The sequence below is a fragment of the Ambystoma mexicanum genome, chromosome 11 (genome assembly GCF_040938575.1).
Source record: "Ambystoma mexicanum isolate Mex_15411 chromosome 11, UKY_AmexF1_1, whole genome shotgun sequence".
NCBI lineage: Eukaryota > Metazoa > Chordata > Amphibia > Caudata > Ambystomatidae > Ambystoma > Ambystoma mexicanum.
Genome location: NC_090934.1, coordinates 1,475,691,023 through 1,475,716,849, shown reverse-complemented (window position 1 = coordinate 1,475,716,849; position 25,827 = coordinate 1,475,691,023). Strand labels below are relative to the sequence as shown.

The 25,827-nt window shown below is 49.2% G+C and overlaps 1 protein-coding gene across 2 annotated transcripts in view; it reads left to right on the top strand.

Annotated features, from left to right (window-relative positions):
• The window catches only part of SERINC4 (serine incorporator 4), a 273,311-nt gene that overhangs the window by 118,606 nt on the left and 128,878 nt on the right, over positions 1-25,827 (top strand). The window lies entirely within an intron of this gene.

Sequence of the window (25,827 nt, the reverse complement as noted above, 5' to 3'; positions counted from 1 at the left end):
AATCCACTCAATGGCTAGTATTCCCCACCAGCATTGCCTTGCACTCTATAGGTAATCCACTCCATGGCTAGCATTCCCCATCAGCCTCGCCTTGACCTCTATAGGTAATCCACTCCATTGCTAATATTCCCTACGAGCATCTCCTTGCGCTCTATAGGTAATCCACTCCATTGCTAGTATTCCCCACCAGCATCGCCTTGCACTCCATGGCTATTATTCCCCACCAGCATCGCCTTGCACTCTATAGGTAATCCACTCCATGGCTAGTATTCCCCACCAGCATCGCCTTGCACTCTATAGGTAATCCACTCCATGGCTAGTATTCCCCACCAGCATCGCCTTGAACTCTATAGGTAATCCACTCTATGGCTAGTATTCTCCATCAACATCGCCTTGCACTCTATAGGTAATCCACTCCATGACTAGAATTCCCCACCAGTATCGCCTTGCACTCTATAGGTAATCCACTCCATGGCTAGTATTCCCCGTCAGCATCGCCTTGCACTCTATAGGTAATCCACTCCATGGCTAGTATTCCCCACCAGCATCGTCTTGCACTCTATAGGTAATCCACTCCATGGCTAGCATTCCCCACCAGCCTCGCCGTGCACTCTATAGGTAATCTACTCCATGGCTAGTATTCCCCACCAGCATCCCCTTGCACTCTATAGGTAATCCACTCCATGGCTATTATTCCCCACCAGCACCGCCTTGCACTCTATAGGCAATCCACTCCATGGCTAGTACAACCCAGCAGCATCGCCTTGCACTCTATAGGTAATCCACTCCATGGCTAGTATTCCCCACCAGCATCACCTTGAACTCTATAGGTAATCCACTCCATGGCTAGTATTCCCCATCAGCATCGCCTTGCACTCTATAGGTAATCCACTCCATGGCTAGAATTCCCCACCAGCATCGCCTTGCACCCTATAGGTAAATCACTCCATGGCTAGTATTCCCTGTCAGCATCGTCTTGCACTCTATAGGTAATCCACTCCATGGCTAGTATTCCCCACCAGCATTGCCTTGCACTCTATAGGTAATCTACTCCATGGCTAGCATTCCCTATTAGCCTCGCCTTGCACTCTATAGGTAATCCACTCCATTGCTAGTATTCCCCACCAGCATCTCCTTGCGCTCTATAGGTAATCCACTGCATGGCTAGTATTCCCCATCAGCATTGCCTTGCTCTCTATAGGTAATCCACACCATTGCTAGTATTCCCCACCAGCATCACCTTGCACTCTATAGGTAATCCACTCCATGGCTAGTATTTCCTGTCAGCCTCGCCTTGCACTCTATAGGTAAATCACTCCATGGCTAGTATTACCTGTCAGCATCGTCTTGCACTCTATAGGTAATCCACTCCATGGCTAGTATTCCCCACCAGCATTGCCTTGCACTCTATAGGTAATCCACTCCATGGCTAGCATTCCCCATCAGCCTCGCCTTGCACTCTATAGGTAATCCACTCCATTGCTAATATTCCCCACCAGCATCTCCTTGCGCTCTATAGGTAATCCACTGCATGGCTAGTATTCCCCATCAGCATCAACTTGCTCTCTATAGGTAATGCACTCCATTGCTAGTATTCTCCACCAGCATCGCCTTGCACTCACTCTATAGTTAATCCACTCAATGGCTAGTATTCCCCACCAGCATTGCCTTGCACTCTATAGGTAATCCACTCCATGGCTAGCATTCCCCATCAGCCTCGCCTTGACCTCTATATGTAATCCACTCCATTGCTAATATTCCCCACCAGCATCGCCTTGCAGTCTATAGGTAATTCACTCCATGGCTATTATTCCCCACCAGCATCGCCTTGCACTCTATAGGTAATCCACTCCATGGCTAGTATTCCCCACCAGCATCGCCTTGCACTCTATAAGTAATCCACTCCATGGCTAGTATTCCCCACCAGCATCGCCTTGAACTCTATAGGTAATCCACTCCATGGCTAGTATTCCCCACCAGCATCGCCTTGCACTCTATAGGTAATCCACTCCATGACTAGAATTCCCCACCAGCATCGCCTTGCACTCTATAGGTAATCCACTCCATGGCTAGTATTCCCCGTCAGCATCGCCTTGCACTCTATAGGTAATCCACTCCATGGCTAGTATTCCCCACCAGCCTCGTCTTGCACTCTATAGGTATTCCACTCCATGGCTAGCATTCCCCACCAGCCTCGCCTTGCACTCTATAGGTAATCCACTCCATGGCTAGCATTCCCCACCAGCCTCGCCTTGCACTCTATAGGTAATCCACTCCATGGCTATTATTCCCCACCAGCATCGCCTTGCACTCTATAGGTAATCCACTCCATGGCTAGTATTCCCCATCAGCATCGCCTTGCACTCTATAGGCAATCCACTCCATGGCTAGTATTCCCCATCAGCATCGCCTTGCATTCTATAGGCAATCCACCCCATGGCTAGTGTTCCCCACCAGCATCGCCTTGCACTCTATAGGCAATCCACCCATGGCTAGTATTCCCCACCAGCATCGCCTTGCACTCTATAGGTAATCCACCCCATGGCTAGTATTCCCCACCAGCATCGCCTTGCACTCTATAGGTAATCCACCCCATGGCTAGTATTCCCCACCAGCATCGCCTTGCACTCTATAGGTAATCCACCCCATGGCTAGTATTCCCCACCAGCATCGCCTTGCACTCTATAGGTAATCCACCCCATGGCTAGTATTCCCCACCAGCATCACCTTGCACTCTATAGGTAATACACTCCCTTGCTAGTATTCCCCACCAGCATCACCTTGGACTCTATAGGTAACCCACTCCATGGCAATATTCCCCATCAGCATCGCCTTGCGCTCTATAGGTAACCCACTCCATGGCTAATATTCCCCATCAGCACCGCCTTGCATTCTATAGGTAATCCACTCCATGGCTAGTATCCCCCATCAGCATCGCCTTGCGCTCTATAGGTAACCCACTCCATGGCTAGTATTACCTGTCAGCATCGTCTTACACTCTATAGGTAATCCACTCCATGGCTAGTATTCCCCACCAGCATTGCCTTGCACTCTATAGGTAATCCACTCCATGGCTAGCATTCCCCATCAGCCTTGCCTTGCACTCTATAGGTAATCCACTCCATTGCTAATATTCCCCACCAGCATCTCCTTGCGCTCTACAGGTAATCCACTGCATGGCTAGTTTTCCCCATCAGCATCAACTTGCTCTCTATAGGTAATCCACTCCATTGCTAGTATTCTCTACCAGCATCGCCTTGCACTCTATAGGTAATCCACTCCATGGCTAGCATTCCCCATCAGCCTCGCCTTGACCTCTATAGGTAATCTACTCCATTGCTAATATTCCCCACCAGCATCTCCTTGCGCTCTATAGGTAATCCACTCCATTGATAGTATTCCCCACCAGCATCGCCTTGAGTCTATAGGTAATCCACTCCATGGCTATTATTCCCCACCAACATCGCCTTGCACTCTATAGGTAATCCACTCCATGGCTAGTATTCCCCACCAGCATCGCCTTGCACTCTATAGGTAATCCACTTCATGGCTAGTATTCCCCACCAGCATCGCCTTGAACTCTATAGGTAATCCACTCCATGGCTAGTATTCCCCATCAGCCTCGCCTTACACTCTATAGGTAATCCACTCCATTGCTAGTATTCCCCACCAGCATCTCCTTGCGCTCTATAGGGAATCCACTGCATGGCTAGTATTCCCCATCAGCATTGCCTTGCTCTCTATAGGTAATCCACACCATTACTAGTATTCCCCACCAGCATCACCTTGCACTCTATAGGTAATCCACTCCATGGCTAGTATTTCCTGTCAGCATCGCCTTGCACTCTATAGGTAAATCACTCCATAACTAGTATTACCTGTCAGCACCGTCTTGCACTCTATAGGTAATCCACTCCATGGCTAGTATTCCCCACCAGCATTGCCTTGCATTCTATAGGTAATCCACTCCATGGCTAGCATTCCCCATCAGCCTCGCCTTTCACTCTATAGGTAATCCACTCCATTGTTAATATTCCCCACCAGCAACTCCTTGCGCTCTATAGGTAATCCACTGCATGGCTAGTATTCCCCATCAGCATCAACTTGCTCTCTATAGGTAATCCACTCCATTGCTAGTATTCTCCACCAGCATCGCCTTGCACTCTATAGGTAATCCACTCAATGGCTAGTATTCCCCACCAGCATTGCCTTGCACTCTATAGGTAATCCACTCCATGGCTAGCATTCCCCATCAGCCTCGCCTTGACCTCTATAGGTAATCCACTCCATTGCTAATATTCCCTACGAGCATCTCCTTGCGCTCTATAGGTAATCCACTCCATTGCTAGTATTCCCCACCAGCATCGCCTTGCACTCCATGGCTATTATTCCCCACCAGCATCGCCTTGCACTCTATAGGTAATCCACTCCATGGCTAGTATTCCCCACCAGCATCGCCTTGCACTCTATAGGTAATCCACTCCATGGCTAGTATTCCCCACCAGCATCGCCTTGAACTCTATAGGTAATCCACTCTATGGCTAGTATTCTCCATCAACATCGCCTTGCACTCTATAGGTAATCCACTCCATGACTAGAATTCCCCACCAGTATCGCCTTGCACTCTATAGGTAATCCACTCCATGGCTAGTATTCCCCGTCAGCATCGCCTTGCACTCTATAGGTAATCCACTCCATGGCTAGTATTCCCCACCAGCATCGTCTTGCACTCTATAGGTAATCCACTCCATGGCTAGCATTCCCCACCAGCCTCGCCGTGCACTCTATAGGTAATCTACTCCATGGCTAGTATTCCCCACCAGCATCCCCTTGCACTCTATAGGTAATCCACTCCATGGCTATTATTCCCCACCAGCACCGCCTTGCACTCTATAGGCAATCCACTCCATGGCTAGTACAACCCAGCAGCATCGCCTTGCACTCTATAGGTAATCCACTCCATGGCTAGTATTCCCCACCAGCATCACCTTGAACTCTATAGGTAATCCACTCCATGGCTAGTATTCCCCATCAGCATCGCCTTGCACTCTATAGGTAATCCACTCCATGGCTAGAATTCCCCACCAGCATCGCCTTGCACCCTATAGGTAAATCACTCCATGGCTAGTATTCCCTGTCAGCATCGTCTTGCACTCTATAGGTAATCCACTCCATGGCTAGTATTCCCCACCAGCATTGCCTTGCACTCTATAGGTAATCTACTCCATGGCTAGCATTCCCTATTAGCCTCGCCTTGCACTCTATAGGTAATCCACTCCATTGCTAGTATTCCCCACCAGCATCTCCTTGCGCTCTATAGGTAATCCACTGCATGGCTAGTATTCCCCATCAGCATTGCCTTGCTCTCTATAGGTAATCCACACCATTGCTAGTATTCCCCACCAGCATCACCTTGCACTCTATAGGTAATCCACTCCATGGCTAGTATTTCCTGTCAGCCTCGCCTTGCACTCTATAGGTAAATCACTCCATGGCTAGTATTACCTGTCAGCATCGTCTTGCACTCTATAGGTAATCCACTCCATGGCTAGTATTCCCCACCAGCATTGCCTTGCACTCTATAGGTAATCCACTCCATGGCTAGCATTCCCCATCAGCCTCGCCTTGCACTCTATAGGTAATCCACTCCATTGCTAATATTCCCCACCAGCATCTCCTTGCGCTCTATAGGTAATCCACTGCATGGCTAGTATTCCCCATCAGCATCAACTTGCTCTCTATAGGTAATGCACTCCATTGCTAGTATTCTCCACCAGCATCGCCTTGCACTCACTCTATAGTTAATCCACTCAATGGCTAGTATTCCCCACCAGCATTGCCTTGCACTCTATAGGTAATCCACTCCATGGCTAGCATTCCCCATCAGCCTCGCCTTGACCTCTATATGTAATCCACTCCATTGCTAATATTCCCCACCAGCATCGCCTTGCAGTCTATAGGTAATTCACTCCATGGCTATTATTCCCCACCAGCATCGCCTTGCACTCTATAGGTAATCCACTCCATGGCTAGTATTCCCCACCAGCATCGCCTTGCACTCTATAAGTAATCCACTCCATGGCTAGTATTCCCCACCAGCATCGCCTTGAACTCTATAGGTAATCCACTCCATGGCTAGTATTCCCCACCAGCATCGCCTTGCACTCTATAGGTAATCCACTCCATGACTAGAATTCCCCACCAGCATCGCCTTGCACTCTATAGGTAATCCACTCCATGGCTAGTATTCCCCGTCAGCATCGCCTTGCACTCTATAGGTAATCCACTCCATGGCTAGTATTCCCCACCAGCCTCGTCTTGCACTCTATAGGTATTCCACTCCATGGCTAGCATTCCCCACCAGCCTCGCCTTGCACTCTATAGGTAATCCACTCCATGGCTAGCATTCCCCACCAGCCTCGCCTTGCACTCTATAGGTAATCCACTCCATGGCTATTATTCCCCACCAGCATCGCCTTGCACTCTATAGGTAATCCACTCCATGGCTAGTATTCCCCATCAGCATCGCCTTGCACTCTATAGGCAATCCACTCCATGGCTAGTATTCCCCATCAGCATCGCCTTGCATTCTATAGGCAATCCACCCCATGGCTAGTATTCCCCACCAGCATCGCCTTGCACTCTATAGGCAATCCACCCATGGCTAGTATTCCCCACCAGCATCGCCTTGCACTCTATAGGTAATCCACCCCATGGCTAGTATTCCCCACCAGCATCGCCTTGCACTCTATAGGTAATCTACCCCATGGCTAGTATTCCCCACCAGCATCGCCTTGCACTCTATAGGTAATCCACCCCATGGCTAGTATTCCCCACCAGCATCGCCTTGCACTCTATAGGTAATCCACCCCATGGCTAGTATTCCCCACCAGCATCACCTTGCACTCTATAGGTAATACACTCCCTTGCTAGTATTCCCCACCAGCATCACCTTGGACTCTATAGGTAACCCACTCCATGGCAATATTCCCCATCAGCATCGCCTTGCGCTCTATAGGTAACCCACTCCATGGCTAATATTCCCCATCAGCACCGCCTTGCATTCTATAGGTAATCCACTCCATGGCTAGTATCCCCCATCAGCATCGCCTTGCGCTCTATAGGTAACCCACTCCATGGCTAGTATTACCCACCAGCATCGCCTTGAACTCTATAGGTAATCCACTCCATTGCCAGTATTCCCCACCAGCATCGCCTTGCACTCTATAGGTAATCCACTCCATGGCTAGATTTTCCCACCAGCATCGCCTTGCACTCTATAGGTAATCCACTCCATGGCTAGTATTCCCCACCAGCATCACCTTGCACTCTATAGGTAATCCACTCCATGGCTAGTATTCCCCACCAGCATCGCCTTGCACTCTATAGGTAATCTACTCCATGGCTAGTATTCCCCACCAGCATCACCTTGCACTCTATAAGTAATCCACTCCATGGCTAGTATTCCCCACCAGCATCGCCTTGCACTCTATAGGTAATCCACTCCATGGCTAGTATTCCCCATCAGCATCGCCTTGCACTCTATAGGTAATCCACTCCATGGCTAGTATTCCCCACCAGCATCGCCTTGCACTCTATAGGTAATCCACTCCATGACTAGAATTCCCCGCCAGCATCGCCTTGCACTCTATAGGTAATCCACTCCATGGCTAGTATTCCCCGTCAGCATCGCCTTGCACTCTATAGGTAATCCACTCCATGGCTAGTATTCCCCACCAGCATCGCCTTGCACTCTATAGGTAATCCACTCCATGGCTAGCATTCCCCACCAGCCTCGCCTTGCACTCTATAGGTAATCCACTCCATGGCTAGCATTCCCCACCAGCCTCGCCTTGCACTCTATAGGTAATCCACTCCATGGCTATTATTCCCCACCAGCCTCGCCTTGCACTCTATAGGTAATCCACTCCATGGCTAGTATTCCCCATCAGCATCGCCTTGCATTCTATAGGTAATCCACCCCATGGCTAGTATTCCCCACCAGCATCGCCTTGCACTCTATAGGTAATCCACCCCATGGCTAGTATTCCCCACCAGCATCGCCTTGCACTCTATAGGTAATCCACCCCATGGCTAGTATTCCCCACCAGCATCGCCTTGCACTCTATAGGTAATCCACCATATGGCTAGTATTCCCCACCAGCATCGCCTTGCACTCTATAGGTAATCCACCCCATGGCTAGTATTCCCCACCAGCATCGCCTTGCACTCTATAGGTAATCCACCCCTTTGCTAGTATTCCCCACCAGCATCACCTTGTACTCTATAGGTAAACCACTCCATGGCAATATTCCCCATCAGCATCGCCTTGCGCTCTATAGGTAACCCACTCCATGGCTAATATTCCCCATCAGCACCGCCTTGCATTCTATAGGTAATCCACTCCATGGCTAGTATCCCCCATCAGCATCGCCTTGCGCTCTATAGGTAACCCACTCCATGGCTAGTATTACCCACCAGCATCGCCTTGCACTCTATAGGTAATCCACTCCATTGCCAGTATTCCCCACCAGCATCGCCTTGCACTCTATAGGTAATCCACTCCAGGGCTAGATTTTCCCACCAGCATCGCCTTGCACTCTATAGGTAATCCACTCCATGGCTAGTATTCCCCACCAGCCTCACCTTGCACTCTATAGGTAATCCACTCCATGGCTAGTATTCCCCACTAGCATCGCCTTGCACTCTATAGGTAATCCACTCCATGGCTAGTATTACCCACCAGCATCGCCTTGCACTCTATAGGTAATCCACTCCATGGCTAGTATTCCCCACCAGCATCGCCTTGCACTCTATAGGTAATCCACTCCATGGCTAGCATTCCCCACCAGCATCGCCTTGCACTCTATAGGTAATCCACTCCATGGCTAGTATTCCCTATCAGCATCGTCTTGCACTCTATAGGTAATCCACTCCATGGGTAGTATTCCCCACCAGCATCGCCTTGCACTCAATAGGTAATCACGCCATGGCTAGCATTCCCCACCAGCCTCGCATTGCACACTATAGGTAATCGACTCCCTTGCTAGTATTCCCCACCAGCATCGCCTTGCACTCTATAGGTAATCCACTCCACGGCTAGTATTCCCTGTCAGCATCGCCGTCAACTCTATAGGTAATCCACTCCATGGCTAGTATTCCCTGTCAGCACTGCTTTGCACTCTATAGGTAATCCACTCCATGGCTAGTATTTCCTGTCAGCATGGCCTTGCACTCTATAGGTAAATCACTCCATGGCTAGTATTCCCTGTCAGCATCGTCTTGCACTCTATAGGTAATCCACTCCATGGCCAGTATTCCCCACCAGTATTGCCTTGCACTCTATAGGTAATCTACTCCATGGCTAGCATTCCCCATCAGCCTCACCTTGCACTCTATAGGTAATCCACTCCATTGCTAGTATTCCCCACCAGCATCTCCTTGCGCTCTATAGGTAATCCACTGCATGGCTAGTATTCCCCATCAGCATTGCCTTGCTCTCTATAGGTAATCCACACCATTGCTAGTATTCCCCATCAGCATCACCTTGCACTCTATAGGTAATCCACACCATGGCTAGTATTCCCTATCAGCATCTTCTTGCACTCTATAGGCACCAGCATCGCCTTGCACTCTATAGGTAATCCACTCCATGGCTAGTATTCCCTGTCAGCATCGCCGTCAACTCTATAGGTAATCCACTCCATGGCTAGTATTCCCTGTCAGCATTGCTTTGCACTCTATAGGTAATCCACTCCATGGCTAGTATTTCCTGTCAGCATCGTCTTGCACCCTATAGGTAAATCACTCCATGGCTAGTATTCCCTGTCAGCATCGTCTTGCACTCTATAGGTAATCCACTCCATGGCTAGTATTCCCCACCAGCATTGCCTTGCACTCTATAGGTAATCTACTCCATGGCTAGCATTCCCTATTAGCCTCGCCTTGCACTCTATAGGTAATCCACTCCATTGCTAGTATTCCCCACCAGCATCTCCTTGCGCTCTATAGGTAATCCACTGCATGGCTAGTATTCCCCATCAGCATTGCCTTGCTCTCTATAGGTAATCCACACCATTGCTAGTATTCCCCACCAGCATCACCTTGCACTCTATAGGTAATCCACTCCATGGCTAGTATTTCCTGTCAGCCTCGCCTTGCACTCTATAGGTAAATCACTCCATGGCTAGTATTACCTGTCAGCATCGTCTTGCACTCTATAGGTAATCCACTCCATGGCTAGTATTCCCCACCAGCATTGCCTTGCACTCTATAGGTAATCCACTCCATGGCTAGCATTCCCCATCAGCCTCGCCTTGCACTCTATAGGTAATCCACTCCATTGCTAATATTCCCCACCAGCATCTCCTTGCGCTCTATAGGTAATCCACTGCATGGCTAGTATTCCCCATCAGCATCAACTTGCTCTCTATAGGTAATGCACTCCATTGCTAGTATTCTCCACCAGCATCGCCTTGCACTCACTCTATAGTTAATCCACTCAATGGCTAGTATTCCCCACCAGCATTGCCTTGCACTCTATAGGTAATCCACTCCATGGCTAGCATTCCCCATCAGCCTCGCCTTGACCTCTATATGTAATCCACTCCATTGCTAATTTTCCCCACCAGCATCGCCTTGCAGTCTATAGGTAATTCACTCCATGGCTATTATTCCCCACCAGCATCGCCTTGCACTGTATAGGTAATCCACTCCATGGCTAGTATTCCCCACCAGCATCGCCTTGCACTCTATAAGTAATCCACTCCATGGCTAGTATTCCCCACCAGCATCGCCTTGAACGCTATAGGTAATCCACTCCATGGCTAGAATTCCCCACCAGCATCGCCTTGCACTCTATAGGTAATCCACTCCATGGCTAGTATTCCCCGTCAGCATCGCCTTGCACTCTATAGGTAATCCACTCCATGGCTAGTATTCCCCACCAGCATCGTCTTGCACTCTATAGGTATTCCACTCCATGGCTAGCATTCCCCACCAGCCTCGCCTTGCACTCTATAGGTAATCCACTCCATGGCTAGCATTCCCCACCAGCATCGCCTTGCACTCTATAGGTAATCCACTCCATGGCTATTATTCCCCACCAGCATCGCCTTGCACTCTATAGGTAATCCACTCCATGGCTAGTATTCCCCATCAGCATCGCCTTGCACTCTATAGGCAATCCACTCCATGGCTAGTATTCCCCATCAGCATCGCCTTGCATTCTATAGGCAATCCACCCCATGGCTAGTATTCCCCACCAGCATCGCCTTGCACTCTATAGGCAATCCACCCCATGGCTAGTATTCCCCACCAGCATCGCCTTGCACTCTATAGGTAATCCACCCCATGGCTAGTATTCCCCACCAGCATCGCCTTGCACTCTATAGGTAATCCACCCCATGGCTAGTATTCCCCACCAGCATCGCCTTGCACTCTATAGGTAATCCACCCCATGGCTAGTATTCCCCACCAGCATCGCCTTGCACTCTATAGGTAATCCACCCCATGGCTAGTATTCCCCACCAGCATCGCCTTGCACTCTATAGGTAATACACTCCCTTGCTAGTATTCCCCACCAGCATCACCTTGGACTCTATAGGTAACCCACTCCATGGCTAGTATTACCCATCAGCACCACCTTGCATTCTATAGGTAATCCACTCCATGGCTAGTATCCCCCATCAGCATCGCCTTGCGCTCTATAGGTAACCCACTCCATGGCTAGTATTACCCACCAGCATCGCCTTGCACTCTATAGATAATCCACTCCATTGCCAGTATTCCCCACCAGCATCGCCTTGCACTCTATAGGTAATCCACTCCATGGCTAGATTTTCCCACCAGCATCGCCTTGCACTCTATAGGTAATCCACTCCATGGCTAGTATTCCCCACCAGCATCACCTTGCACTCTATAGGTAATCCACTCCATGGCTAGTATTCCCCACCAGCATCGCCTTGCACTCTATAGGTAATCTACTCCATGGCTAGTATTCCCCACCAGCATCACCTTGCACTCTATAAGTAATCCACTCCATGGCTAGTATTCCCCACCAGCATCGCCTTGCACTCTATAGGTAATCCACTACATGGCTAGTATTCCCCACCAGCCTCGCCTTACACTCTATAGGTAATCCACTCCATGGCTAGTATTCCCCACCAGCATCGCCTTGCACTCTATAGGTAATCCACTCCATGGCTAGTATTCCCCACCAGCATCGCCTTGCACTCTATAGGTAATCCACTCCATGGCTAGCATTCCCCACCAACATCGCCTTGCACTCTATAGGTAATCCACTCCATGGCTAGTATTCCCTATCAGCATCGTCTTGCACTCTATAGGTAATCCACTCCATGGGTAGTATTCCCCACCAGCATCGCCTTGCACTCAATAGGTAATCACTCCATGGCTAGCCTTCCCCACCAGCCTCGCATTGCACACTATAGGTAATCCACTCCCTTGCTAGTATTCCCCACCAGCATCGCCTTGCACTCTATAGGTAATCCACTCCACGGCTAGTATTCCCTGTCAGCATCGCCGTCAACTCTATAGGTAATCCACTCCATGGCTAGTATTCCCTGTCAGCATTGCTTTGCACTCTAAAGGTAATCCACTCCATGGCTAGTATTTCCTGTCAGCATCGCCTTGCACTCTATAGGTAAATCACTCCATGGCTAGTATTCCCTGTCAGCATCGTCTTGCACTCTATAGGTAATCCACTCCATGGCCAGTATTCCCCACCAGCATTGCCTTGCACTCTATAGGTAATCTACTCCATGGCTAGCATTCCCCATCAGCCTCGCCTTGCACTCTATAGGTAATTCACTCCATTGCTAGTATTCCCCACCAGCATCTCCTTGCGCTCTATAGGTAATCCACTGCATGGCTAGTATTCCCCATCAGCATTGCCTTGCTCTCTATAGGTAATCCACACCATTGCTAGTATTCCCCACCAGCATCACCTTGCACTCTATAGGTAATCCACTCCATGGCTAGTATTTCCTGTCAGCATCGTCTTGCACTCTATAGGTAAATCACTCCATGGCTAGTATTACCTGTCAGCATCGTCTTACACTCTATAGGTAATCCACTCCATGGCTAGTATTCCCCACCAGCATTGCCTTGCACTCTATAGGTAATCCACTCCATGGCTAGCATTCCCCATCAGCCTCGCCTTGCACTCTATAGGTAATCCACTCCATTGCTAATATTCCCCACCAGCATCTCCTTGCGCTCTACAGGTAATCCACTGCATGGCTAGTTTTCCCCATCAGCATCAACTTGCTCTCTATAGGTAATCCACTCCATTGCTAGTATTCTCTACCAGCATCGCCTTGCACTCTATAGGTAATCCACTCCATGGCTAGCATTCCCCATCAGCCTCGCCTTGACCTCTATAGGTAATCTACTCCATTGCTAATATTCCCCACCAGCATCTCCTTGCGCTCTATAGGTAATCCACTCCATTGATAGTATTCCCCACCAGCATCGCCTTGAGTCTATAGGTAATCCACTCCATGGCTATTATTCCCCACCAACATCGCCTTGCACTCTATAGGTAATCCACTCCATGGCTAGTATTCCCCACCAGCATCGCCTTGCACTCTATAGGTAATCCACTTCATGGCTAGTATTCCCCACCAGCATCGCCTTGAACTCTATAGGTAATCCACTCCATGGCTAGTATTCCCCATCAGCCTCGCCTTACACTCTATAGGTAATCCACTCCATTGCTAGTATTCCCCACCAGCATCTCCTTGCGCTCTATAGGGAATCCACTGCATGGCTAGTATTCCCCATCAGCATTGCCTTGCTCTCTATAGGTAATCCACACCATTACTAGTATTCCCCACCAGCATCACCTTGCACTCTATAGGTAATCCACTCCATGGCTAGTATTTCCTGTCAGCATCGCCTTGCACTCTATAGGTAAATCACTCCATAACTAGTATTACCTGTCAGCACCGTCTTGCACTCTATAGGTAATCCACTCCATGGCTAGTATTCCCCACCAGCATTGCCTTGCATTCTATAGGTAATCCACTCCATGGCTAGCATTCCCCATCAGCCTCGCCTTTCACTCTATAGGTAATCCACTCCATTGTTAATATTCCCCACCAGCAACTCCTTGCGCTCTATAGGTAATCCACTGCATGGCTAGTATTCCCCATCAGCATCAACTTGCTCTCTATAGGTAATCCACTCCATTGCTAGTATTCTCCACCAGCATCGCCTTGCACTCTATAGGTAATCCACTCAATGGCTAGTATTCCCCACCAGCATTGCCTTGCACTCTATAGGTAATCCACTCCATGGCTAGCATTCCCCATCAGCCTCGCCTTGACCTCTATAGGTAATCCACTCCATTGCTAATATTCCCTACGAGCATCTCCTTGCGCTCTATAGGTAATCCACTCCATTGCTAGTATTCCCCACCAGCATCGCCTTGCACTCCATGGCTATTATTCCCCACCAGCATCGCCTTGCACTCTATAGGTAATCCACTCCATGGCTAGTATTCCCCACCAGCATCGCCTTGCACTCTATAGGTAATCCACTCCATGGCTAGTATTCCCCACCAGCATCGCCTTGAACTCTATAGGTAATCCACTCTATGGCTAGTATTCTCCATCAACATCGCCTTGCACTCTATAGGTAATCCACTCCATGACTAGAATTCCCCACCAGTATCGCCTTGCACTCTATAGGTAATCCACTCCATGGCTAGTATTCCCCGTCAGCATCGCCTTGCACTCTATAGGTAATCCACTCCATGGCTAGTATTCCCCACCAGCATCGTCTTGCACTCTATAGGTAATCCACTCCATGGCTAGCATTCCCCACCAGCCTCGCCGTGCACTCTATAGGTAATCTACTCCATGGCTAGTATTCCCCACCAGCATCCCCTTGCACTCTATAGGTAATCCACTCCATGGCTATTATTCCCCACCAGCACCGCCTTGCACTCTATAGGCAATCCACTCCATGGCTAGTACAACCCAGCAGCATCGCCTTGCACTCTATAGGTAATCCACTCCATGGCTAGTATTCCCCACCAGCATCACCTTGAACTCTATAGGTAATCCACTCCATGGCTAGTATTCCCCATCAGCATCGCCTTGCACTCTATAGGTAATCCACTCCATGGCTAGAATTCCCCACCAGCATCGCCTTGCACCCTATAGGTAAATCACTCCATGGCTAGTATTCCCTGTCAGCATCGTCTTGCACTCTATAGGTAATCCACTCCATGGCTAGTATTCCCCACCAGCATTGCCTTGCACTCTATAGGTAATCTACTCCATGGCTAGCATTCCCTATTAGCCTCGCCTTGCACTCTATAGGTAATCCACTCCATTGCTAGTATTCCCCACCAGCATCTCCTTGCGCTCTATAGGTAATCCACTGCATGGCTAGTATTCCCCATCAGCATTGCCTTGCTCTCTATAGGTAATCCACACCATTGCTAGTATTCCCCACCAGCATCACCTTGCACTCTATAGGTAATCCACTCCATGGCTAGTATTTCCTGTCAGCCTCGCCTTGCACTCTATAGGTAAATCACTCCATGGCTAGTATTACCTGTCAGCATCGTCTTGCACTCTATAGGTAATCCACTCCATGGCTAGTATTCCCCACCAGCATTGCCTTGCACTCTATAGGTAATCCACTCCATGGCTAGCATTCCCCATCAGCCTCGCCTTGCACTCTATAGGTAATCCACTCCATTGCTAATATTCCCCACCAGCATCTCCTTGCGCTCTATAGGTAATCCACTGCATGGCTAGTATTCCCCATCAGCATCAACTTGCTCTCTATAGGTAATGCACTCCATTGCTAGTATTCTCCACCAGCATCGCCTTGCACTCACTCTATAGTTAATCCACTCAATGGCTAGTATTCCCCACCAGCATTGCCTTGCACTCTATAGGTAATCCACTCCATGGCTAGCATTCCCCATCAGCCTCGCCTTGACCTCTATATGTAATCCACTCCATTGCTAATATTCCCCACCAGCATCGCCTTGCAGTCTATAGGTAATTCACTCCATGGCTATTATTCCCCACCAGCATCGCCTTGCACTCTATAGGTAATCCACTCCATGGCTAGTATTCCCCACCAGCATCGCCTTGCACTCTATAAGTAATCCACTCCATGGCTAGTATTCCCCACCAGCATCGCCTTGAACTCTATAGGTAATCCACTCCATGGCTAGTATTCCCCACCAGCATCGCCTTGCACTCTATAGGTAATCCACTCCATGACTAGAATTCCCCACCAGCATCGCCTTGCACTCTATAGGTAATCCACTCCATGGCTAGTATTCCCCGTCAGCATCGCCTTGCACTCTATAGGTAATCCACTCCATGGCTAGTATTCCCCACCAGCCTCGTCTTGCACTCTATAGGTATTCCACTCCATGGCTAGCATTCCCCACCAGCCTCGCCTTGCACTCTATAGGTAATCCACTCCATGGCTAGCATTCCCCACCAGCCTCGCCTTGCACTCTATAGGTAATCCACTCCATGGCTATTATTCCCCACCAGCATCGCCTTGCACTCTATAGGTAATCCACTCCATGGCTAGTATTCCCCATCAGCATCGCCTTGCACTCTATAGGCAATCCACTCCATGGCTAGTATTCCCCATCAGCATCGCCTTGCATTCTATAGGCAATCCACCCCATGGCTAGTGTTCCCCACCAGCATCGCCTTGCACTCTATAGGCAATCCACCCATGGCTAGTATTCCCCACCAGCATCGCCTTGCACTCTATAGGTAATCCACCCCATGGCTAGTATTCCCCACCAGCATCGCCTTGCACTCTATAGGTAATCCACCCCATGGCTAGTATTCCCCACCAGCATCGCCTTGCACTCTATAGGTAATCCACCCCATGGCTAGTATTCCCCACAAGCATCGCCTTGCACTCTATAGGTAATCCACCCCATGGCTAGTATTCCCCACCAGCATCACCTTGCACTCTATAGGTAATACACTCCCTTGCTAGTATTCCCCACCAGCATCACCTTGGACTCTATAGGTAACCCACTCCATGGCAATATTCCCCATCAGCATCGCCTTGCGCTCTATAGGTAACCCACTCCATGGCTAATATTCCCCATCAGCACCGCCTTGCATTCTATAGGTAATCCACTCCATGGCTAGTATCCCCCATCAGCATCGCCTTGCGCTCTATAGGTAACCCACTCCATGGCTAGTATTACCCACCAGCATCGCCTTGAACTCTATAGGTAATCCACTCCATTGCCAGTATTCCCCACCAGCATCGCCTTGCACTCTATAGGTAATCCACTCCATGGCTAGTATTCCCCACCAGCATCACCTTGCACTCTATAGGTAATCCACTCCATGGCTAGTATTCCCCACCAGCATCGCCTTGCACTCTATAGGTAATCTACTCCATGGCTAGTATTCCCCACCAGCATCACCTTGCACTCTATAAGTAATCCACTCCATGGCTAGTATTCCCCACCAGCATCGCCTTGCACTCTATAGGTAATCCACTCCATGGCTAGTATTCCCCACCAGCCTCACCTTACACTCTATAGGTAATCCACTCCATGGCTAGTATTCCCCACCAGCATCGCCTTGCACTCTATAGGTAATCCACTCCATGGCTAGTATTCCCCACCAGCATCGCCTTGCACTCTATAGGTAATCCACTCCATGGCTAGCATTCCCCACCAGCATCGCCTTGCACTCTATAGGTAATCCACTCCATGGCTAGTATTCCCTATCAGCATCGTCTTGCACTCTATAGGTAATCCACTCCATGGGTAGTATTCCCCACCAGCATCGCCTTGCACTCAATAGGTAATCACTCCATGGCTAGCCTTCCCCACCAGCCTCGCATTGCACACTATAGGTAATCCACTCCCTTGCTAGTATTCCCCACCAGCATCGCCTTGCACTCTATAGGTAATCCACTCCACGGCTAGTATTCCCTGTCAGCATCGCCGTCAACTCTATGGGTAATCCACTCCATGGCTAGTATTCCCTGTCAGCATTGCTTTGCACTCTAAAGGTAATCCACTCCATGGCTAGTATTTCCTGTCAGCATCGCCTTGCACTCTATAGGTAAATCACTCCATGGCTAGTATTCCCTGTCAGCATCGTCTTGCACTCTATAGGTAATCTACTCCATGGCTAGCATTCCCCATCAGCCTCGCCTTGCACTCTATAGGTAATTCACTCCATTGCTAGTATTCCCCACCAGCATCTCCTTGCGCTCTATAGGTAATCCACTGCATGGCTAGTATTCCCCATCAGCATCAACTTGCTCTCTATAGGTAATCCACTCCATTGCTAGTATTCTCTACCAGCATCGCCTTGCACTCTATAGGTAATCCACTCAATGGCTAGTATTCCCCACCAGCATTGCCTTGCACTCTATAGGTAATCCACTCCATGGCTAGCATTCCCCATCAGCCTCGCCTTGACCTCTATAGGTAATCTACTCCATTGCTAATATTCCCCACCAGCATCTCCTTGCGCTCTATAGGTAATCCACTCCATTGATAGTAATCCCCACCAGCATCGCCTTGAGTCTATAGGTAATCCTCTCCATGGCTATTATTCCCCACCAACATCGCCTTGCACTCTATAGGTAATCCACTCCATGGCTAGTATTCCCCACCAGCATCGCCTTGCACTCTATAGGTAATCCACTTCATGGCTAGTATTCCCCACCAGCATCGCCTTGAACTCTATAGGTAATCCACTCCATGGCTAGTATTCCCCATCAGCCTCGCCTTACACTCTATAGGTAATCCACTCCATTGCTAGTATTCCCCACCAGCATCTCCTTGCGCTCTATAGGGAATCCACTGCATGGCTAGTATTCCCCATCAGCATTGCCTTGCTCTCTATAGGTAATCCACACCATTACTAGTATTCCCCACCAGCATCACCTTGCACTCTATAGGTAATCCACTCCATGGCTAGTATTTCCTGTCAGCATCGCCTTGCACTCTATAGGTAAATCACTCCATAACTAGTATTACCTGTCAGCATCGTCTTGCACTCTATAGGTAATCCACTCCATGGCTAGTATTCCCCACCAGCATTGCCTTGCATTCTATAGGTAATCCACTCCATGGCTAGCATTCCCCATCAGCCTCGCCTTTCACTCTATAGGTAATCCACTCCATTGTTAATATTCCCCACCAGCAACTCCTTGCGCTCTATAGGTAATCCACTGCATGGCTAGTATTCCCCATCAGCATCAACTTGCTCTCTATAGGTAATCCACTCCATTGCTAGTATTCTCCACCAGCATCACCTTGCACTCTATAGGTAATCCACTCAATGGCTAGTATTCCCCACCAGCATTGCCTTGCACTCTATAGGTAATCCACTCCATGGCTAGCATTCCCCATCAGCCTCGCCTTGACCTCTATAGGTAATCCACTCCATTGCTAATATTCCCTACGAGCATCTCCTTGCGCTCTATAGGTAATCCACTCCATTGCTAGTATTCCCCACCAGCATCGCCTTGCACTCCATGGCTATTATTCCCCACCAGCATCGCCTTGCACTCTATAGGTAATCCACTCCATGGCTAGTATTCCCCACCAGCATCGCCTTACACTCTATAGGTAATCCACTCCATGGCTAGTATTCCCCACCAGCATCGCCTTGAACTCTATAGGTAATCCACTCCATGGCTAGTATTCTCCATCAACATCGCCTTGCACTCTATAGGTAATCCACTCCATGACTAGAATTCCCCACCAGTATCGCCTTGCACTCTATAGGTAATCCACTCCATGGCTAGTATTCCCCGTCAGCATCGCCTTGCACTCTATAGGTAATCCACTCCATGGCTAGTATTCCCCACCAGCATCGTCTTGCACTCTATAGGTAATCCACTCCATGGCTAGCATTCCCCACCAGCCTCGCTGTGCACTCTATAGGTAATCCACTCCATGGCTAGTATTCCCCACCAGCATCCCCTTGCACTCTATAGGTAATCCACTCCATGGCTATTATTCCCCACCAGCACCGCCTTGCACTCTATAGGCAATCCACTCCATGGCTAGTACTACCCACCAGCATCGCCTTGCACTCTATAGGTAATCCACTCCATGGCTAGTATTCCCCACCAGCATCACCTTGAACTCTATAGGTAATCCACTCCATGGCTAGTATTCCCCATCAGCATCGCCTTGCACTCTATAGGTAATCCACTCCATGGCTAGAATTCCCCACCAGCATCGCCTTTCACCCTATAGGTAAATCACTCCATGGCTAGTATTCCCTGTCAGCATCGTCTTGCACTCTATAGGTAATCCACTCCATGGCTAGTATTCCCCACCAGCATTGCCTTGCACTCTATAGGTAATCTACTCCATGGCTAGCATTCCCTATTAGCCTCGCCTTGCACTCTATAGGTAATCCACTCCATTGCTAGTATTCCCCACCAGCATCTCCTTGCGCTCTATAGGTAATCCACTGCATGGCTAGTATTCCCCATCAGCATTGCCTTGCTCTCTATAGGTAATCCACACCATTGCTAGTATTCCCCACCAGCATCACCTTGCACTCTATAGGTAATCCACTCCATGGCTAGTATTTCCTGTCAGCCTCGCCTTGCACTCTATAGGTAAATCACTCCATGGCTAGTATTACCTGTCAGCATCGTCTTGCACTCTATAGGTAATCCACTCCATGGCTAGTATTCCCCACCAGCATTGCCTTGCACTCTATAGGTAATCCACTCCATGGCTAGCATTCCCCATCAGCCTCGCCTTGCACTCTATAGGTAATCCACTCCATTGCTAATATTCCCCACAGCATCTCCTTGCGCTCTATAGGTAATCCACTGCATGGCTAGTATTCCCCATCAGCATCAACTTGCTCTCTATAGGTAATGCACTCCATTGCTAGTATTCTCCACCAGCATCGCCTTGCACTCACTCTATAGTTAATCCACTCAATGGCTAGTATTCCCCACCAGCATTGCCTTGCACTCTATAGGTAATCCACTCCATGGCTAGCATTCCCCATCAGCCTCGCCTTGACCTCTATATGTAATCCACTCCATTGCTAATATTCCCCACCAGCATCGCCTTGCAGTCTATAGGTAATTCACTCCATGGCTATTATTCCCCACCAGCATCGCCTTGCACTCTATAGGTAATCCACTCCATGGCTAGTATTCCCCACCAGCATCGCCTTGCACTCTATAAGTAATCCACTCCATGGCTAGTATTCCCCACCAGCATCGCCTTGAACTCTATAGGTAATCCACTCCATGGCTAGTATTCCCCACCAGCATCGCCTTGCACTCTATAGATAATCCACTCCATGACTAGAATTCCCCACCAGCATCGCCTTGCACTCTATAGGTAATCCACTCCATGGCTAGTATTCCCCGTCAGCATCGCCTTGCACTCTATAGGTAATCCACTCCATGGCTAGTATTCCCCACCAGCATCGTCTTGCACTCTATAGGTATTCCACTCCATGGCTAGCATTCCCCACCAGCCTCGCCTTGCACTCTATAGGTAATCCACTCCATGGCTAGCATTCCCCACCAGCATCGCCTTGCACTCTATAGGTAATCCACTCCATGGCTATTATTCCCCACCAGCATCGCCTTGCACTCTATAGGTAATCCACTCCATGGCTAGTATTCCCCATCAGCATCGCCTTGCACTCTATAGGCAATCCACTCCATGGCTAGTATTCCCCATCAGCATCGCCTTGCATTCTATAGGCAATCCACCCCATGGCTAGTATTCCCCACCAGCATCGCCTTGCACTCTATAGGTAATCCACCCCATGGCTAGTATTCCCCACCAGCATCGCCTTGCACTCTATAGGTAATCCACCCCATGGCTAGTATTCCCCACCAGCATCGCCTTGCACTCTATAGGTAATCCACCCCATGGCTAGTATTCCCCACCAGCATCGCCTTGCACTCTATAGGTAATCCACCCCATGGCTAGTATTCCCCGTCAGCATCGCCTTGCACTCTATAGGTAATCCACTCCATGGCTAGTATTCCCCACCAGCATCGTCTTGCACTCTATAGGTATTCCACTCCATGGCTAGCATTCCCCACCAGCATCGCCTTGCACTCTATAGGTAATCCACTCCATGGCTATTATTCCCCACCAGCATCGCCTTGCACTCTATAGGTAATCCACTCCATGGCTAGTATTCCCCATCAGCATCGCCTTGCATTCTATAGGCAATCCACCCCATGGCTAGTATTCCCCACCAGCATCGCCTTGCACTCTATAGGCAATCCACCCCATGGCTAGTATTCCCCACCAGCATCGCCTTGCACTCTATAGGTAATCCACCCCATGGCTAGTATTCCCCACCAGCATCGCCTTGCACTCTATAGGTAATCCACCCCATGGCTAGTATTCCCCACCAGCATCGCCTTGCACTCTATAGGTAATCCACCCCATGGCTAGTATTCCCCACCAGCATCGCCTTGCACTCTATAGGTAATCCACCCCATGGCTAGTATTCCCCACCAGCATCACCTTGCACTCTATAGGTAATACACTCCCTTGCTAGTATTCCCCACCAGCATCACCTTGGACTCTATAGGTAACCCACTCCCATGGCTAGTATTACCCATCAGCACCACCTTGCATTCTATAGGTAATCCACTCCATGGCTAGTATCCCCCATCAGCATCGCCTTGCGCTCTATAGGTAACCCACTCCATGGCTAGTATTACCCACCAGCATCGCCTTGCACTCTATAGGTAATCCACTCCATTGCCAGTATTCCCCACCAGCATCGCCTTGCACTCTATAGGTAATCCACTCCATGGCTAGATTTTCCCACCAGCATCGCCTTGCACTCTATAGGTAATCCACTCCATGGCTAGTATTCCCCACCAGCATCACCTTGCACTCTATAGGTAATCCACTCCATGGCTAGTATTCCCCACCAGCATCGCCTTGCACTCTATAGGTAATCTACTCCATGGCTAGTATTCCCCACCAGCATCACCTTGCACTCTATAAGTAATCCACTCCATGGCTAGTATTCCCCACCAGCATCGCCTTGCACTCTATAGGTAATCCACTCCATGGCTAGTATTCCCCACCAGCCTCGCCTTACACTCTATAGGTAATCCACTCCATGGCTAGTATTCCCCACCAGCATCGCCTTGCACTCTATAGGTAATCCACTCCATGGCTAGTATTCCCCACCAGCATCGCCTTGCACTCTATAGGTAATCCACTCCATGGCTAGCATTCCCCACCAACATCGCCTTGCACTCTATAGGTAATCCACTCCATGGCTAGTATTCCCTATCAGCATCGTCTTGCACTCTATAGGTAATCCACTCCATGGGTAGTATTCCCCACCAGCATCGCCTTGCACTCAATAGGTAATCACTCCATGGCTAGCCTTCCCCACCAGCCTCGCATTGCACACTATAGGTAATCCACTCCCTTGCTAGTATTCCCCACCAGCATTGCCTTGCACTCTATAGGTAATCCACTCCACGGCTAGTATTCCCTGTCAGCATCGCCGTCAACTCTATAGGTAATCCACTCCATGGCTAGTATTCCCTGTCAGCATTGCTTTGCACTCTAAAGGTAATCCACTCCATGGCTAGTATTTCCTGTCAGCATCGCCTTGCACTCTATAGGTAAATCACTCCATGGCTAGTATTCCCTGTCAGCATCGTCTTGCACTCTATAGGTAATCCACTCCATGGCCAGTATTCCCCACCAGCATTGCCTTGCACTCTATAGGTAATCTACTCCATGGCTAGCATTCCCCATCAGCCTCGCCTTGGACTCTATAGGTAATTCACTCCATTGCTAGTATTCCCCACCAGCATCTCCTTGCGCTCTATAGGTAATCCACTGCATGGCTAGTATTCCCCATCAGCATTGCCTTGCTCTCTATAGGTAATCCACACCATTGCTAGTATTCCCCACCAGCATCACCTTGCACTCTATAGGTAATCCACTCCATGGCTAGTATTTCCTGTCAGCATCGCCTTGCACTCTATAGGTAAATCACTCCATGGCTAGTATTACCTGTCAGCATCGTCTTGTACTCTATAGGTAATCCACTCCATGGCTAGTATTCCCCACCAGCATTGCCTTGCACTCTATAGGTAATCCACTCCATGGCTAGCATTCCCCATCAGCCTCGCCTTGCACTCTATAGGTAATCCACTCCATTGCTAATATTCCCCACCAGCATCTCCTTGCGCTCTACAGGTAATCCACTGCATGGCTAGTTTTCCCCATCAGCATCAACTTGCTCTCTATAGGTAATCCACTCCATTGCTAGTATTCTCTACCAGCATCGCCTTGCACTCTATAGGTAATCCACTCAATGGCTAGTATTCCCCACCAGCATTGCCTTGCACTCTATAGGTAATCCACTCCATGGCTAGCATTCCCCATCAGCCTCGCCTTGACCTCTATAGGTAATCTACTCCATTGCTAATATTCCCCACCAGCATCTCCTTGCGCTCTATAGGTAATCCACTCCATTGATAGTATTCCCCACCAGCATCGCCTTGAGTCTATAGGTAATCCACTCCATGGCTATTATTCCCCACCAACATCGCCTTGCACTCTATAGGTAATCCACTCCATGGCTAGTATTCCCCACCAGCATCGCCTTGCACTCTATAGGTAATCCACTTCATGGCTAGTATTCCCCACCAGCATCGCCTTGAACTCTATAGGTAATCCACTCCATGGCTAGTATTCCCCATCAGCCTCGCCTTACACTCTATAGGTAATCCACTCCATTGCTAGTATTCCCCACCAGCATCTCCTTGCGCTCTATAGGGAATCCACTGCATGGCTAGTATTCCCCATCAGCATTGCCTTGCTCTCTATAGGTAATCCACACCATTACTAGTATTCCCCACCAGCATCACCTTGCACTCTATAGGTAATCCACTCCATGGCTAGTATTTCCTGTCAGCATCGCCTTGCACTCTATAGGTAAATCACTCCATAACTAGTATTACCTGTCAGCATCGTCTTGCACTCTATAGGTAATCCACTCCATGGCTAGTATTCCCCACCAGCATTGCCTTGCATTCTATAGGTAATCCACTCCATGGCTAGCATTCCCCATCAGCCTCGCCTTTCACTCTATAGGTAATCCACTCCATTGTTAATATTCCCCACCAGCAACTCCTTGCGCTCTATAGGTAATCCACTGCATGGCTAGTATTCTCCATCAGCATCAACTTGCTCTCTATAGGTAATCCACTCCATTGCTAGTATTCTCCACCAGCATCGCCTTGCACTCTATAGGTAATCCACTCAATGGCTAGTATTCCCCACCAGCATTGCCTTGCACTCTATAGGTAATCCACTCCATGGCTAGCATTCCCCATCAGCCTCGCCTTGACCTCTATAGGTAATCCACTCCATTGCTAATATTCCCTACGAGCATCTCCTTGCGCTCTATAGGTAATCCACTCCATTGCTAGTATTCCCCACCAGCATCGCCTTGCACTCCATGGCTATTATTCCCCACCAGCATCGCCTTGCACTCTATAGGTAATCCACTCCATGGCTAGTATTCCCCACCAGCATCGCCTTGCACTCTATAGGTAATCCACTCCATGGCTAGTATTCCCCACCAGCATCGCCTTGAACTCTATAGGTAATCCACTCTATGGCTAGTATTCTCCATCAACATCGCCTTGCACTCTATAGGTAATCCACTCCATGACTAGAATTCCCCACCAGTATCGCCTTGCACTCTATAGGTAATCCACTCCATGGCTAGTATTCCCCGTCAGCATCGCCTTGCACTCTATAGGTAATCCACTCCA